This window comes from Hylobates moloch, unplaced genomic scaffold (genome assembly GCF_009828535.3).
Source record: "Hylobates moloch isolate HMO894 unplaced genomic scaffold, HMol_V3 SCAFFOLD_23, whole genome shotgun sequence".
Lineage (NCBI taxonomy): Eukaryota > Metazoa > Chordata > Mammalia > Primates > Hylobatidae > Hylobates > Hylobates moloch.
The window spans coordinates 6,450,931-6,469,898 of record NW_026652298.1 but is presented as its reverse complement, the minus strand read 5'-3'; the positions used below and the strand labels follow the sequence as shown (position 1 = coordinate 6,469,898).

Here is an 18,968-nt window from a genome sequence, read left to right as displayed (position 1 = left end):
CCCAGGCCAGGGTAGAACCTGATGAATCACTCTACCCAGCCACTTCTCGGGTGACCACAATTTTCATGTTGCACATGTTGCAATGAGTCCACCTACTCTTAGGTTCTGGTATCCGACACTGTCTGTTCTCTTCTGACTCTGCCACTTACAAACTAAAACTTAAGCAGTTCAGTTACACTCCCTGACCATCAGTTTCCTCATCTGTCAAGAGGAACCTCATCTATTTGCATACAACCTATTTCATTAAGTTGTTATGAAATTAAGTAATACAATGCATGTGACATGTTTAGAAGCCTGAGAGCCATCAAGTTCAATGAATATTAGCTAAAATTATGATTTACTGTCTCTCCCTGACTGGTGATGAATAGACTGATACATTCTAACCCTTAGTTTTGTTTTTTTTTTTTACTAAACTCTCTGAAGACCATCTCTTTCTGTTAATGCACTCTTTCTTCAATCAGGGTGCCTCACACTATTAGATTTCAGGTTAATATATTTGACTACATGAATGTTTGATTGCCCACAGCTTTGATCTGTTGGTATAATCATGTTTCTGAAGATGAGATCTGAGTCACCCCAGTTCAGCCTGGGTGCTGTCAGCCATGTGCATTCAGCCAGTCTGTTGGGGGCAGTCATGGATAGCATGAAGCCATTCCATTCTGGCAAGGTCATCATGAGTCGATGGTTGAGAAAAGTGAGTCCTGCCATACAGGGCATGGTTGGGAATGCCTTCTTTTGCAATGTCCATTTAATTCTCTCCTGTTCGCTGCTCCAATAGGTGGGGATTAGATAAATTCCATATATTTGCATTGGTTTCAGCTAGATTAAGTTTCATTTCCTCATTTTCTCGATCTCAGAAGGACGCTTAGCCCTACTCTCCTGAACTAAGTAGAGTTACCATGTGGAAGTGTGGTTACACTAGTATGGCTACAATTGGCTAGTTGTTTACCACATTATTTCCTTTTTCCTCGTAGACACATAACTAAATATTTATCAGTCTTCCTGTCAGTTAGATATGGTCATATGACTAAGTTTCAGCCAACGGAGTCAGGCAGAAGTATTGTGAGTTATTTCCAGGCTTGTCTGAGGAAACCTCCAATGCAATCCTCTAAATCCTCCTCCCTCACCTGCTGACCTAATGCACTAGATTCTGTGAAGCCACTAGATTGTAAGAGGCTTGGTTCCTGGGTCACTGCTCAGAGAAGAGCTGCCCAAGAGAATGCCTGACTAGGAACAGCTAAAATAGACCCTTGCATTTGTGAAAACCAACCTCTAATTGGGATTAGTCACTGAGATGTAGGGTTTTTCTATTTCATCAGTCAGCTTGTCCTGACTTTCCAAGTAAGAGGGAGGAACTACCAATATCCACTGCAAACATTGGGCAAGTAGTATTTTTGGTCTCTGACATTTTAATTTTTAAAAAATAAAATATGCTTTAAAAAATAAAGTCATCCAAGTAAGTCTTTATATATTTATTCTAGAAAAATTAAAAACAAGGAAAAAAATTAAAGTAAGGCATAGTTATACGATATATTCTTTTGGACTATGTATATCTAGATACATTTTCCCCCTTAAAATGAGCTCATCTGCTTTTGGTATTTTATAACTTTTTCCATTACTTAACATGTATGTATTTATTTATTTTTAGATAGGGTCTCCCTCTGTTGCCTGGGCTGGAGTGCAGTGGAGTCATCATAGCTCACTGTATCCTTGAACTCCTGGACTCAAGTGATCCTCCTGCCTCAGCCTTCTGAGTAGCTAGGACTACAGGTACATGCCATCATGCCTGACTAATTCTTTGATTTTTATTTTTTTGTAGAGATGTGGTTTTGCTGTTTTACCCAGGCTGATCTCAAACTCCTGGCTTCAAGTGATCCTCCCACCTCAGCCTTCCAAACTGCTGGGATTGCAAACATGAGCCACTGTGCCTGGCCCTTATTTAACATTCAATGTAAACATGTTTTTTCACCTGTATTATCATTTAAAAGGGATGTACCACCATCTGTCTAATGCACTGTTATTGAATATTAAGATTTTTCTCAATTTTTTTCCCACAAAATAAATACTTCCGTGAATTTCTCTATATATTAATCTTTGCTCCCATCTTTATTCTCTTAAGATGAATTTATTGAAGTGGAATTGTTAATTTGATATTTTATTCTTTTTTTTCTTTTTTTTTTTTTGAGATGGACTCCCAGTCTGTCACCAGGCTGGAGTGCAACAGTGCGATCTCGGCTCATTGCAACCTCCACCTCCCAAGTTCAAGCGATTCTCCTGACTCAGCCTGCCAAGTAGCTGGGACTACAGGTGCACGCCACCACGCCGCTAATTTTTGTATTTTTAGCAGAGACAGGGTTTCACCATGTTGGCCAGGATGGTCTCGACCTCTTGACCTTGTGATCCGCCCGCCTCAGCCTCCCAAAGTGCTGGGATTACAGGCGTGAGCCACTGCGCCCAGCCTGGAATTTTATTCTTATAACTAGTGGAGGGTTGCCTGGTTCCATTGGCCTTGACCAAAACCACAGCCATCTTTCAATTTCATAGATTGTAAGTGAGCCTGAGTAAGGACTTGCCAACATTTGTCATTATATGACACGCAATTGAAGAAGAAAATGTTGGGTCTCATAACTTGAATCACAATCTCTTGAAATAAAAGTTTCTTCCAAAGTTTGTTACAACTGAAATTCCTTAGAGAGTGAGATGTAAGCCCATCCTGGGGCAGACAGGCCCATTGCTGTTCTTCCACACTTTTCCATGTCTGAGGTCTGCAGGGCAGGATGTGGTTACACACTGAGATACAGATTAACCTAAGTGTTGCATTTAACATTTTGTAGAAACCATTCTGGTAAAGAGGGCTTTTATTTTCAGGTTTGCATGAGTAATTATTTGGTTTAAAAAAAACACCTCCTAAAAATTTGATTATTTCAACTAACACCAGAGTTAGATAAGAATATGAAGGATCAGGTATGATTTTATTTATTTATGATAAACTCATAGAATGTATACTGCAAGTTTTGCTATTTGAAGGTTTTAAAATCTTAGTAGACTGGTAGATTTTATATATCAGCTATCTTAGGGCAAACAAGGCAGTAGTTTACATTTTTTCATTTTGAAAACAACTCTCTACTCTCGTGGTAGCACCTTTTGGCCTCACTAACATTGTGCAACTGGGCAGGCCACACATAGTTGCAAAGACGCTTATCTTCTATCAGCAATGTGTGTTGTATTGAGTGTGATTAGACTAGCCCAGCTCATGGATGACTGTGTATGCCATTGTCAAACAATCCTCTTTGGATGGAGCATAACCTTGTGATGAATGCCTTTCAACATCTGGCTTCAAAGATGAAGAACAGTGCAGATGGTTGAAGGCACAGATAATACAGGTTATGCACTGATTTATTGGCATCTGCAAGAGATACTTTTGGAAATACTGTGGCTAAGAACATGCTGCTCTAAACACTTTTTATCAGGTTACACATAAATATTTTCAAAATAGTCTATATGGTAATGATTTTAGTTAAAGCCATTTGGATGGAGGGATAGAGTCTGAAGACAGGTCATTTAAGTAATTCATGAGGCCCAGTTTCATAAAGGGCTTTTACTATCAAAAGGGTAACAAAATGACTGGGTCATTTGTTTGATAAAGTTGCACTCCCTCCACATCAGACTTCCCTTCCAGTTGTGCAACTACCAAAGCACAGTGTGAGAAGATGAGTATGCCTCATCAATATCTTCTTTAGGAAGTCTCTTCGTGGCCACATAGAAAGTATTACTCTTGGTAGGAAAGATATATAATTACTCTTGGTAGGAATGATATATAATTACTCTTGGTAGGAAAGACATATAATTTGTTTGTTCATTTAAAATTGATTTATTTATATATCTTTGGAGTGTGATGTATTATAAAGAACTTACCTGCAAGGTTTTTATTTTGGACTTTGACTGATGAAAATGATGTCACTGTTTCCATGCTGAATTATTTATTGGATCTTGACAACAGTAACAGGCAGCTTTTCCCCTAAAATTGGTAGCTGTGTTCATGACACTTTGCTGTTACTGCATGAAAAGATGTTCTAATGGTCCTGAGGGTCTTCATCGTTAGGATTGTATGTTGCAAAACAGAATCTCATCTCCATCCTTCCTGATCAATGAACATCTTTCTCAGAATCTTTGAAGCACCTGGCACTGAGCTGGCACTCAATGTTGGTTCCTTTTCTCCGGCTAAGGAGATGATACCTCTATGACAAACCCAGCACATCTAGTACATTTTGTAATCTTAGGGTCGTGAGACAAGGCTTAGTAGGCTGTAGGGCTTTTCAGAATGGGGATGGCAGAAACCCAATGGGACAGATTCATGGCCCATACCCCCTAACAGTGTGATTTTAGCATGTTTTTTTTTTCCTTTCAATCAGATTAGGTGACCAATTTCCTAAAATTGGTGTTTTGCCTTTTGTAGAAAACAATTATTTTCACTGATTAATTTATAATTTTACACCAACCACTCTAGCACTGGAATGCCTGGAGCATGTGAGATTCTACAAATCTCCCTATGTGATCCTGGTACTTGCTTCCCTCCATCACTTGAGAACTTGAAATTCACTCAGAAGAGATCAGTCACAACAGCCATTGGGAAACATTTTCCTCCCATAGATTGGTGTATTAGTCCCTTCTCATGCTGCTATGAAGAACTACCCAAGACTGGGTAATTTATAAAGAAAAGAGGTTTAACTGACACCCAGTTCTACATGGCTGGGGAGCCCTCAGGAAACTTACAATCATGGTGGAAGGCATCTCTTCACAGGGCGAGAGGAGAGAGAATGAGTGCAAGCAGGGGAAATGCCAGACGCTTATAAGACCATCAAATCTTGTAAGAGTCACTCGTTATCACGAGAACAGCATGGGAGAAACCACCCCCATGATCCAATTACCTCCACCTGGTCCCACCCTTGACACGTGGGGATTATTACAATTCAAGGTGAGATCTGGGTGGAGACACAGAGCCAAACCATATCAATTGGCTAGATGAAATCAGGCTGGAGGTCACCCAATTCTGTACAGCCACAGTTTTGCAGCTCCACCGTACAGTGCATATAAAGTATTATTTTAGCCAATTCTGGGTCCCTAGTCTTTCAGAGGCACAGGATTTCATCTGCATTAATGCATTAGTTATATACTCTGTGAGTGACTCTTTCATAGTGTCAGAGAGTAAACATTGAGACTTCTCAGAGAAAGGGCTGGTTGAGTGAAGCATCCTTCGACGTGGGAACTTCTTACTCCATACCCTGTGGTTGGAGGGGGGAAGGGGAGGGTTAAACATGACAGCTGTCAGCTGTGAGGGTGCAGCTGCTACACAAGTCTGTTGCCATTCTAGGGATGAGGGCTTCTGAGGCACTTTGGGGCTTGTGACTCCTCCTTAGTTTGTCAACTATTCCTCTATAAGAGCCAGAGTAACACTCTGTATACCTATTACACCCATCAATCCTTTGGCTCTTCCTCTTTCATACACACACGTGCACACACTCATTATACCTGTGAACTGATGATGGTACATTGTCATTTTACTATCCTCATTGTTGATTCATCTTTCAGTCCATTGATTCTTTGATCATTCACTGATTTGTTCATGCAGCCATTCATTTACTTATTCATTTCTTTGTAGACTGGTGCTGAAAAGATTTATACACAACAGTGACTCAATCCTAACACAAAATGCCTTGGACAGCCTCTCTATGCCACTTCATTTTCAGTGTCTGTGTTAGGCCGTTCTTGCATTACTATAAAGAAATATCTGAGACTGGATGATTTATAAGAAAAGAGGTTTAATTGGCTCATAGTTCTGAAGGCTGTACAGGAAGCATAACAGCATCTGCTTCTGGGGAGGCCTCAGGGAACTTTTATTCATGGCAAAAGGTGAAGCAGGAGCAGGCACTTGTCATGGCACAAGCAGGAGCAAGAGAGAGAGTGTGTTGCGGGGGAAGTTCCACACACCTTTAAATGACCGTATCTCCTAAGAACTCACTATCGTGAAGACAGCACCAAGCCATGGGGGATCCACCTCCATGATGCAAACACCTTCCACCAGGCCGGACTTCCAGCATTGGGGATTACAACTCAACATGAGATTTGGGTGGGGACAAATATCTAAACTACATCTGTGTCCTTTCAATTGAGACCTCTATTAGAGCCGATTCCTTCCCTTCCATATTCTTTTCCTCCAGTCCTCCCTCTCACTTTGATGTCCCTGATGGGCTGTGTTCAAGGAGACTTCACCAGCATAGGAGGTCAGGGCTGGCTGCCTGGAAAGACCTCTGTGGGTGGGTGACAGGTGCCAGGTGGTACCAGGGAGCAAAAGAAGTTGATTAAAGATCAGTTGCTGAGAATACTATAAATATTTAGAATCTCAACCCAGAGAGTTTTCCAAATTTTCCTTTACCTCTCTAATAGTAGCTCTGTGATACCACCTATGAGGTTACTCCAGGAGCAGCACATGGGAAGAGAATGTTCCAGAGCCCAAGGATTACAGCATGCCTGGTACTGTGATCATGCTGGGGCCACAGAAACAATCAAGGATCCCACAGTCCACTGACCAGCACACTGACCATTGTTAGCCCAGTGCCTTTTTTGTCCTGTCTGGAACCTGGTTCTTTATTTTCCTTTTCCCACAGAACAGTCTTTCGGTTCCAGCCCAGCTACAGCCGACTCTCAAAGACATCCTTAAGCAAAGCCTACTTTGTTTTTGAAGTCTCAGTCTTCTTTCCCATGTCCCATTTCTTGCATCTGGGCTTTGGTCTTTGAGCCTATCCCCATTATTAACCTGGAAGGTGTCCCCATATCCTCTTAGAACAGGAGCCTGCCTTTGTCTTGCCAGTCTCGCTCCCAGGGACCAGACCTCCAACTATTGATACGGGAGTGCTGGGAAGGGAAGAGCGTGGTCCCTTTAAATGATACAGAACTGGGGAAGGGAAGTGCTGGGTGGAGGACTGCATGGTCCCTGGCTAGGGCTCTACCCCCATGGACATAGATGAGGACAGGGACTTCTGTCTTTGGGCCAAATGTTGCATTTTCCAAGACCATCTTGGCTCACCACAACCCCACCCAAGACCCTAGCAAGGCAGAGACAGAAGCTGCTGGACAGCAAGAGGAACACATCAGCGGAAGAAAACACAAAAGGCTGGATGGCAAGAGGACGTCGGTACATCAAAGGGAGCATGCTAGCGGAAGATCACGCGGACAGAGGCCTGCAGGCCATCAACCGGCAGAACCACACGGAGTTTTGCTGGGACAGTCAGAGGAGAGCCCAGGCTGTTGAGCGGCTGGACTCCAGGGGAAAACAACCTCCTTTCTGGCTCCCCCATCTGCTGAGAGCTAATTCCACTCAATAAAACCTTGCACTCATTCTCCAAGGCCAGGTGTGATCTGATTCTTCCGGTACACCAAGGCAAGAACCTGGGATACAGAAAGCCCCCTGTCCTTGTGACAAGATGGAGGGTCTAATTGAGCGGTTTAATACAAGCCGCCTATAGATAGCAGAATTAAAGAGCAAAACTAAAAGTGCACCCTGTAACACATGCCCACTGGGGCCTCAGGAGCAGTAAACATACCCCCCTAGACACTGCCATGGGATCTGAGCCCCACAGACGCACTGTCTGTATGCTCCCCTAGAGGTTTGAGCAGTGGGGCCCTGAAGAAGTGAGCCACACCCCATCCACGCCCTGTGAGGGAGAGAAGGGAACTTTTCCTGTTCCACTATCTCCACTCTTTTTTTTTTTTTTGAGACAGAGTCTTGCTCTGTTGCTCAGGCTGGAGTGCAGTGGTGTGATCTCAGCTCACTGCAACCTCCACCTCCTGGGCTCAAGCAATTCTCCTGACTCAGCCTCCCAAGTAACTGGGATTACAGGCGCCCACCACCACACCCAGCTAATTTTTGTATTTCTAGTAGAGGCAGCATTTCACCATGTTGGCCAGGCTGGTCTTGAACTCCTGACCTCAAGTGATTCTCCCGCCTTGGCCTCCCAAAGTGCTAGGATTACAGGCATGAGCCACCACGCCAGACCACTATCTCCACTCTTAACAGACTTCTGGCTTGGCGACCTGGACTCCTAAGGGTGATCCACCTCGAATGCCCCATTCCTGTGCTACATACACTTCCTGGAACTCTTTTTCTCTCCTCAACTGCTTACTCAGAACTTCTGCAATTGCACTTGCCCTGTACCATGCACCAAACCAGAGTTAACTGTAGCTGCAGCTGCGTGGTTCCTTCTCTCTCCCTTCGGTTTTACCTCTGGGGACAGAGACACTTCCAAGTCTTGGTGTCTCCTCCACTTCTGTCCATCTGTAAGTATCTCTAAGCCTGGCTGAATCCCAGAGTGGCACAGGCAACAGTCATGTGTGAATTAAAAGTTATGGCATTTGCTGTCCTGTAGATTCATGCCACAGAAGGAAGAGCCAAAACTTGAATGAGCAGAGAAATTTCAGGGCCACATGCAAATTCTCTCCAAGTGAAATGTTTTAAAAAGGAAAAGACAAAATATTGTCTAGTTTTACTATTTCCCAATTTTACCTTCTGGAACGTGACTATTAAAATATCCTTAAGGCATATGCTCTGCAGCTCCCTTTTATGCCAAACTTCCTTATAATGTGATTATTCCGTATTATTATTATTTAAATCATTTTTATGTGTCTTCAAAGGACCCACTTAGTAGCAGGATATCATAGTGAAAAGAGCACAGGGTTGGGTCGTGGTCCTTGTCTCTCTAAAATGCACTAGCTATTTAAACCATGCAAAACACTAACATTTGCGGGATGCAGTTTTCCCATCTGGGATGTAGTAATAGCATTTCTCTACCTGTCTTGTAAGGTTGTGAAGATCAAAAGATAAAGCCTTTTATGAACTGTAAGCATTACGCAAATGTCAGATATGGCTGTTAGAGTACAATAGTGTTAAAGATATATAAAGTTGCTTTCTTCAACATTTTTCTTCATCACCAAAGATATTTATTTATTTGTAAACCTTCCTGAAAATCACCCTTATATTATCATTTTATTACAAACCAGTTTGTGGAATAGGTTGAAAAACATTATTATTTTCATTCTATGGATGAGAAAACAGAGGTTAAGAAAAGGCAAATACGGGATTTTACCTAAGATACTGCTGATAAACAGTAGAACAAGGGTGAGAAGCCAGTTCTGCTTCTTCTGCTTCCCTGGGCTACGCTTCTTTTGTTCTCTTCACTTGGGGTCTCTCTCTAACCAGCTCTAACTCCTATTTAGAGGTGTCTGGTCACCTCTGTGCCAGGGGTGAAGCTGAAGCAAGCACTTGGGTGCCAGGCAGGAGAGTGAGGAGCTGAACACTAGTGTATGGGTGGAGGGCCAGGCTGTGCAGAGCATTGGTCCAGGGGAATTGCAGGGTGGGAGCAAATTTCAGGGACCAAGCCAGAGATCAGTTATCAAAAGAATTAAAAAATTCTGAGTGGGTAAATATGACAGGCAAGAACAGTATAAACAGATCAGGATCCAGCCAATTGCAGTTGACCAGCTGTAGCACATGGGAGCCAGGCTCAGGCACAGAGTGGTCTGGATAAATTTTCTGAGAAGGGTTCATTTGCACCACTTTGAAGTTCCGGGCCTCACTCTGCGGATGTGCCACACTTGTCTCAGAGGCCTTCCACTCATTTAGTCAGTGTGCATGCATGCATCAACACAGACTTTTTGAGGTTTTATTATGAACCATGAGATGCATTAGGTGCGAGAGATGCAATTATGAATAGGCACGTATAAGGTTCATGTTCAGAAGCACTTAGACTAGTGCAGGGTTTTCCACCTGGGCACTAGTGACATTCTGATGAGGGGACTGTCCTGAGTACTGGCGGATGTTTAGGATAGGCCTCTACCCACTAGGCACTACTTCCACCTCTCCAGTTGTGACAACCAAAAATGTCTCCAGGCATTGCCAAATGTCCCCAAGGTGTGGGGGCACAGGCAAGGACAGATGACCCAATGTTAGGAATCACTGGTCTAGTGTTAATTATGATTAACAATTACTAAGCATTTACTAAGTGCCAGGCACAGAGTTTGACACAACCAGCCAAAAGGTTGATGATGGAAACTCTTAGCAGGCCCTACTTAAACATTTCACCAGATTCTCCAAGGCTCTCCATTTCCTCTACAACCCTAGTGACCAACTCCAAGGGCATGTGGACCATTTGCAGCCAAGTGCTCTGGTTTGCCTGGGTGTTTCTGCTCAACATAACACATGTTGAGTATGTTGAGTCATATGCTTACAAGAAAAAATTGTATTTGTTACCAAACCCTTTGAGCCTATGGTACTTGTTATAGTTGTACAATTTAATTAAAGAGTACATAAACTGATTAAACATAAGTGTAGAGTTGTTCCTAAGAAAATTAAGTGCAATGCTTTGGAAAGATATAATTTAAAAAACTTCCTTTTCAATTAAATCTGAATAAGAACAACTGTAAAAAGGCAGAAAAATTATAAAAATCTAGAGGATGTAAGGTCTTGCTACACTTTATCATTATTTTTAGAGATGGGGTCTCACTCTGTCACCCAGGCTGGAGTGCAGTGACATGATCATAGCTTACTGCAGCCTCAGCCTCCTGGGCTCAAGCAGTCCTCCCACCTCAGCCTCCTGAGTAACTGGAACTACAGGCATGCACCATCCTGCGCAGCTTTGTTACACTTTAATGAATACCAAACAGGGCAGGCATGGTGGTGCATGCCTATTGTAGTAGTCCCAGCTACTCAGGAGGCAGAAGCAGGAGGATCGCTTGAGCCTGGGAGTTTAAAACCAGCCTGAGCAACTTCATCTCTAAAAAAATAGAAAATTAAAAAATAAAGAATACAAAACTGAAAATTGTCACCAATGTACTATTAATCTAAATTAAGTAAGAGACAAAATGTGAAGTACAGTAAGCAGATCATTCTCAAATAAAAAGACCTATGCCCTACATAAAGATGTATAAATAAGTGAATATTTTTGTATGTTTTAAGTTGAAAGAAAATGTTTAATAAATGTATGGTATTTAATGATTATTTTTATCAGCCAACTACCTGTCTTCCCAGTTGCTTTAGATGAGTAGGATTCTCTCATATTGTCGTTGTTTTTGAGATGAAAAGTTGAAAGAGAGGGAACTTGCTGAGCGCTTACTGGAGATGGTGCAGGCCTCAGGCTATTTGAACAATTGAATCCAAAACATGGATATCAGACCAAATCGCTTAATTTATGTCAACAATATGAATGACAAAATTAAAGAAGAAGGGTTGAAGAGATTCCTACATGCCCTGTTTTCTCAGTTTGGCCATGTGGTAAGTATTGTGGCTCTAAAGACCATGAAGATGGGTGCGGGACACTGGGCTCATCCACAAATGCCTTGAGACAGTTACAAGGATTTCCATTGTATGATAAACCAATGAAAATCCAGTATGCAAAAACAGATTCTGATATAATTTCTAAGATGTGTGACACTTTTGCTGACAAAAGAACAGAAAAAAAGCCCAAACTGTGGAACAGATAGCAACAACCACAAACAGAAAGCCTGGTCAGGAAACACTGAATTCAGCTGATACCCAAATCCTCAGGTTCTTACTACCCTCTGAATTCTGTTTTATTTTTAAGTTAATTTACCAGCAGAGACTCATGAGATGATGTTATCTGTGCTATTTAATAGGTTCCCTGGTTTCAAGAAAGTACGTTTTGTACCTGGGAAGCATGGTATTGCTCTGGTTGAATTTGAAAATGGTAAGTAGGCTGGAGCTGTCGGGGCAGCTTTACAAGGATTTAAGGTCACTTTGTCCCACGCTATGAAAATCACCTGTGTCAAGAAGTAATACTTGGGATAGTAATCATTAAAGGACTCAATATTATTTATAGTGTTTGTATTAGTAACATTTGCTCGGGTCATTCTAATAGTTAGGGATGAGGAAAGTCAAAGTGAAAAAAAATAGAGAAGTGACTGAACTAGGTAACATCTAGGACATGATGAGCCAGGAATGAAGTCTGGGTGTGCCTGGCCATGGTTCAAGCTGTGGACCACAATGTGATGCACAAACAACCCGCTCCCCCGCCTCAATGATTCTGTCAATTACGCAAAAACTAAGAATTTCTGTTCAAAGCCATCATGAACAAAGTTATTAGACGGCAAATTGGGAGATGCCTGCAACGTCTAAAAACAAGGGATCATACAAAATTGAAAAAGAAGAATTGAAGAGATTCCCCCACACCCTGTTTTCTCAGTTTGGCCATGTGGTAGATACTGTGGCTCTTGTATGTAGAATATACAAAGAATTCCTAAAACTGAAAAGAAAAAGAAAGGAATGCAAACATAAAAATGACTAAAGTGCATAGTAGGCAATTCCTTTGACAGAAAAGGAATCCCTAAAGACTAACATGTATAAGAATGATGAACAATTTTAGTAATCAAAGAAAAGGAATTTGAAACAACAAAGAGATACCACTTTATGCCTCTTAGGTGGGCATAAATTAGCAGCATAATGCCATGAATAGGCACCGATGCAAAGATGTAGGAACCCCATGCACTGCTGGTGAGAATCCAGGTGGGAGCAGCCACTCCAGGGGCAACCTGGCCCCACCCTATGACCCAGCAATTTCTCTTCTAGGTGTACATCCCCAAGAAACCTTTATACATCCTCCTCAGGGGATATGTACAAAGATGTTTGGTATAGCACTAGGGTTAGCACAGGTCGTCTAAGAAACAGATGCCAAGATGCAGATTAAACCAATTAAACGTACAAAGATTTTCTTAGAGGGAATACCTGTGAGAGAAAATAAGGATGGATGGGAGAACTCATACCACAATGAAGTCTGACCCCAAGTGAAGGAGAGGGAAGGAAGGTTGGTGGAAGCATCCTAAGAACCTGGTGGAAGGTTCTCCAAATCCACCAGGAAGTCCTCAAGCCCTAATCAGCCATGGGAGGAGTCCCCTGTCTTTCAGGAATGAGCCTGTCTTAGTTGCCCGGCTCTGCTCAGTCACTGGCTAGGAGCAGCCCACAGGAAGCAAGGCCTCAGGTGAAACCCAGAGATAGATTTCAGAACTCGAAGCTAAGCCTTAGGTCAATTACACTCCTGCAGTTGGAGGTCTATGAGGCATAGTCTCATGGGTTCCACATGTTATTCGGAGTACAGGGACAGGAAGGCAACGTGTATGCCAATCACAGGGATTGTGGATAGGTAATGTGCAGTAGACACCACCAGTGAGCAGTTAGAACCAAAGAAGTAGATGTATACCTAACAGCACAGATGGGTCTTTAAAACAAAGTATAGAGTGAAAAAGGAAGAAACAGAATGGGATCTCCAATATAATAATATTTCCTAAATGTGAGATACATATACATGCATACAAAATGGTAACACTCAATATTCAAGCCTACACATATAAACCAAAAGACTCCCACTGTGCCCATTAGAATGGTTGCTAAGGTGGAATATGGAGGTAAAAAGGACTAAATAAAGGAATATACGAAAAAAGGACTTGAACTGAGCCTGAGTAACTCAGTCTCTTGACTCTGAGGGTCTAAATAAACAAATCAACATAGTGCTCACCTCATGCTTCCCCCATAGTCATGACACAGGAGCAGCCTCTCTGGAATTCTTTAATAGCACCAACTATAAAAGCAGTCTTCCGTTGTAAAAACAGCAGCTCTTTGCACAGTGGATGTCTACGCTATCCCTGCCCGTTTAAATTCAGCTGGCCCTATCAGTGCCTCACTTTGCACAGGGCAGACCCAGCACAGCAGCAGCACAAAACAGCTAGCCTAGGAACCGCCTCAAGCTGCCTGCCTGCCTGCTCTCTCTCTCAATTTCTGCCTTCCAGCTAACGTCTGGGTTCTCCATTCCTGCCCTGGTCCCCTAGTTCTATTGTTTGTTTTCCTAATGGCTTTATTGAAATATAATTCACATGCCATACGATTGACACATTTAAAGTGTGCAATTCAACAGCTTTTCCTGTAATTGCGTAGCCACGATTTCAGAATATTTTCATCACCCTCAGAAGAAACATTGTACTCCTTATCCATCAAACTCTAGTCCCCCCATGCCTCCCCCATCCCCCAGTTCCAGGCAATCACTAATCTACTTTTTGTCTCTATAGATTTGCCTATTCTGGACATTTCATAGAAATGGAATCTTACAATAAGTGGTTCTTTGTGACAGGCTTCTTTCATGTAGCCTAATGTTTTTGAGATTTATCTATCTTGTAATATGTATCCTTTTTAGGGTTGAATATTCCATTGTAGCGATGTATCTTTTTCTCTTTTTTAAGGAAAATGTCTCACTGTTACCCAGGCTGGAGTGTAGTGATGTAATCATGGCTCACTCTAGCCTCAACCTCTCAACCTCCCAGGCTCAAGCAATCCTCCCACCTCAGCCTCTTTAGTAGCTGGGACTACAGGTGTGTGCCACCACACTTAGCTAATTTTTTAATTTTTTTTTTAAGAAACGGGGTCTCACTATATTGCCAAGGCTGGTCACAAACTCCTGGATTCAAGCAATCCTCCTTCCCAAAGTGTTGGGATTACAGGTGTGAGCTACCAGGTCCATACTTTCTTCATCCATTCTTTAGTTGATGGACATTTGGGTTGTTACCACTTTTTGGTGACTATGAATAATGCTGCTGTGAAATTTGTATATATGTTTTTGTGTAGACATATGTTTTCATTTATCTTGGGTGTGTAACAAGGAGTGGAATTGCCGGGTTGTATACTAACTCTACTTTTAACCTTTTGAGAAACTATCCGACTGTTTTCCAAAGCAGCTGGATCATTTTGCATTCCCACCAGCAGTGCATGAGGGTTCCAATTATTCCATATCTTCACCTATTCTTGTTATCATCTGTCCTTTTGATTAGGATCCTTCGGTTTTTGCCATTGGCTCCCAGCTCCTCCTGAACTCACTGACCTTAGCCGACCTGCACACACTTGGCATCTTCCTTGGCTTCAGTGCTCTTTAGGATTCCCTGTGAAAGGCATCTTTCACTACACTGGCAGAATTAGCCCTTGGCTTCCTCCACTAGAAAATAGGGGTTGCAGATAATGGGGTTCTCAGATTCTACCCCCAAAATAAAAGAATAGAGAAAGGGGAAAGCTTAATGTAGCTGACAGCTACCTTAGCCCTTGTGGTAGTTAATTTTATATATCAACTTGACAGAAAGGGTGCCCAGTTAGGACGTAAAACATTATTTTTGGGTGTGTCTACGAGGAGTTTCCAGAAGAGGTTGGCATTTGAGTCTGTAGACTGAGTAAAGGTTCGCCCTTTCCAACGTGGGCAGCCATCATCCAATCCACTGAGGGCCAAATGGAACAAAAAGGCAGAGAAAGGGTGAATTATCTCTCCCTTCTGCAGCTGGAACATTTATCTTCTACGGCCTGCAAACATTGTAGCTCCTGGTTCTCAGGTCTTTGTACTTGGACTGAATTGCATCACTGGCTTTTCTGTATCTCCAGCTCCCAGACAGCAGATCATGGGACTTTTTGACCTCCATAATTGTATAAGCCAATTCCCATAAAAAATCTCATCTTTATCTCTATTATCTATCTATCTATCTATCTATCTATCTATCTATCTATCTATCATCATCTATCTATCTATCTATCATCTATCTATCTCCTCTTGGTTCTATTTTTATGGAGAACTCTGATTAATAGAGCCCTTTTCTTTTTCTTCTGCTCTAGTTGCTAGAATGACAAGCTGAGGAATCCAGGAGGGTCTGACCTAGGGACAACAGCATTCTGGAATTCCAACCTGAAAGTGACAAGAATGACAGCACAACCACAGCAATTACCAATTTAGAGGTAGGCTCTCATTTCCTTAAATCTTTTCATTTTCTGCAAATGCAAAAATAAGAGAAAGAAGGGTCAGCATTGGGCATGGTAATAATGAATAAATCTCTGTTTTTACTGACAGTAATTTACAGTTGATAATGTTAATTGCTTCTGTTATCAACGACATCATTTTTATGGCTGTTTATTTAGTAACAACTCTTGGCAGTTGTACCATTTCTGTGTGTTTCAGGCTGAAGGGTCCTAGTTCAGGGTGAGACAGATTTGAAGATTATCATGGCTGAAGGAGAAATGCTGTCATCACAGAGGAAAAAAAATATCAGAAAAGTTATGGATTGTGTTTCTTTTTAACCCTCCATTTTGAGGCTGGGAGGCTGGGATCATTTAAATAGAGGTTTATTCCTTTGGACAATTGACTTGAGTTTGGATTTCTCAAGTGTATTTGAATTTCACCCCAGGAAAGCAGGCTCAGTGAGGATGTTTTCCTAAGTAATGATTCTATGCATGGCAGAGCCTTTACTTAACAATCATTTAAACATGGGAATAGATTAAATCCATTAGCTAGGCCAGTGTTTTCCCCCTTACTGTGGTCATTAACCAAATTGCTAGCTTTAGTTGTAACCCAGATAACTATTTAAAGATACCCTAGACCTATTGTTTTAGCATTTTTATTTCAACAGACATTACTAGAAGACTAATTTTCAATATTTAGTTTTACAGAGTTTAAGTATAAACTTTCAAAGCATAAATTCTTTTTATTTTTATTTTTTATTTTTAGACAGGGTCTCACTCTGTTGCCCAGGCTGGAGTGCAGTGGCATGATCACAGTTCACTGCAACCTCTGCCTCCTGGGTTCAAGTAATTCTCCTGCCTCAGCCTCCCGAGTAGTTGGGATTACAGGTGTGTGCCACCATGCCCGTTTTTGTTTTTTTTTTTTTGTTTTGGATTTTTAGTAGAAATAGCATTTCGCTATGTTGACCATGCTGGTCTCGAATGCCTAACCTCAAGTGATCCACCCGCCTCGGCCTCCCAAAGTGCTGGGATTACAGGCATGAGCTACCACATCTGGCCTCAAAACATAAATTCTCTCTTTTTTTTTGAGATGGAGTCTTTTTCTGTCGCCCAGGCTGGAGTGCAGTGGCACGACCTCGGCTCACTGCAACCTCCACTTCCCAGGCCCAAGCGATTCTCTGGCCTCAGCCCCCCAAGTAGCTGGGATTACAGGCACCCACTACTACACCTGGCTAATTTTTGTATTTTTAGTAGAGATGGGGTTTCACTATGTTGGCCAGACTGGTCTGAAACTCCTAACCTCAAGTGATCCACCCACCTTGGCCTCCCAAAGTGTTGGAATTACAGGCATGAGCCATCATGCCTGGCCCCAAAACATGAATTCTCTTGCTAAGTGTAATTCATATACATTTAAGTGCCCCTGTTTTAAGGGTACTGATTAATGAGTTATGCTTTTGTTTAACTACTATCCCAATCAAGACATAAAACATATCTATCACCCTCTTCTTCTACCTTTTGCTGTGAATCCCTACCTATTTTCTGGCCCCAGGCAGCCACTAATATACTTTTGTTACTAGATTAGTTTTGTCATTTCAAGAATTTAATATAAAAGGAACCAGACTGTTTTTGAAATTCATCCATGTTGTTGCATGTATCAGTTTTTTTTCCTTTTTATTACTCAATATTATCTCATTGCATGGATATACCACAAGGATAAAGTTTACCCCAGGAATGAAAGCTTGGTTTAACGTTGAAAATCAATAATTATAATTCGTTATATGACCAGAATACAGGTGAAAAAACATATAATCATCTCAATATATTTAGAAGAGTTACTTGACAAAATTTAGCACCCATTAATGATGAATACTCTCAGCAAACTAGTAATAGAAGGGAGTGTTCTCAATATGACAAGGGCTTCTACAGGAGATATGATACTTAATAGTTGCATTGGTTATCAATTGCTATGTAACAAATTACCCCAAAATTTAGCAGCTTAAACAATAAGCACTCATCATCTCACAATTTCTAGGGATTAGGAATTTGAGAGCCACTTAACTGGGTGAGTCTGGCTGAAGTTCTCTCATAAGGTTGCAATCAAAATGTCAGCTAGGGCCACAGTCATCTGAAGGCATGAGTGGGGCTGGAAGATTTACTTCCGAGATTGCTCATTCACATAGCTGTTGGAGGAAGGCCTCAGTTCCTTAACTGTCATTTGTAGGAAGCCTCTTGTCCTTACCATATAGATCTTTTCATAAGTTTTCTCGAGTGTCCTCATGGCTTGGCACATGGCTTCCCCCAGAATAAGTGATCCAAAAGAAAGAAAAAGCAAGGAGGAAGCCACGGTGCCTTTTATCATCTAGTCTTTGGAGATCATATACCATCATTTCCACTAGAGTATATTCATTAGAAGCAAGTCACTAACTACAGCCCACATTCAAGAACAGGGGAATTAGGCTCCACTTTTTGAGGGAGGAATATTAGAGAAATTATGCATGTATTTCAAAACTACCACAATGTGAAAGATGGAATATGTTTCCCCAGGAAGATCAGAACAAAGAAGGATCTATAGATTCAGCACAGTCTGAATCAAAATACCCACAAGCATTTTATAGAAACTGATGAGCTGATTCACTTAAAATTCATATGGAAATAATGAAGATGTTAAAAAGCCAAAATAATTTTGAAAAAGAACAAAGTTTTTGCCACTTGATCTCAATCATCTAGGTCATCAGGGAATGTGGAATTGTTTTATGGACAGACATATAGAGCCATAAAACAAAATAAGGATTCCCCAAATATATGTATATAATATAAAATTAAAAATATGATAATAAAATATATATATTATTTTTGACAAAGGCATCAAGTTATCTTAATGGAGAAAGTTTTTCAACAAATGGTGCTGGAACAACTGTATGTTTATATGGAAAAAATGAAACTTGACCCTTAACTAATACTATATATAAAAATTATTAATAATTCAAAATAGATCATAGACCTAAATGGTGAAGTTAAAACTGTAACATATCTTTTTAAATTTAACTTTATTTTATTTATTTATGTATTGTAGAGATGGGAATCTCGCTATGTTGCCAAGGCTGATCTCAAATTCCTGGGCTCAAGCAATCCTCCTGCCTCGGGC

General features: G+C 41.4%; 2 pseudogenes; one reads left to right on the top strand and one right to left on the bottom strand.

Annotated features, from left to right (window-relative positions):
* LOC116462706 (RNA ligase 1-like) overlaps positions 1 to 3,970 on the bottom strand; it is a 134,848-nt pseudogene extending 130,878 nt beyond the window's left edge.
* A 7,242-nt stretch (positions 3,971 to 11,212) lies between these two features.
* On the top strand, positions 11,213 to 11,845 carry LOC116462654 (U2 small nuclear ribonucleoprotein B''-like; annotated as a pseudogene).
* The last annotated feature ends 7,123 nt before the right edge of the window (positions 11,846 to 18,968 follow it).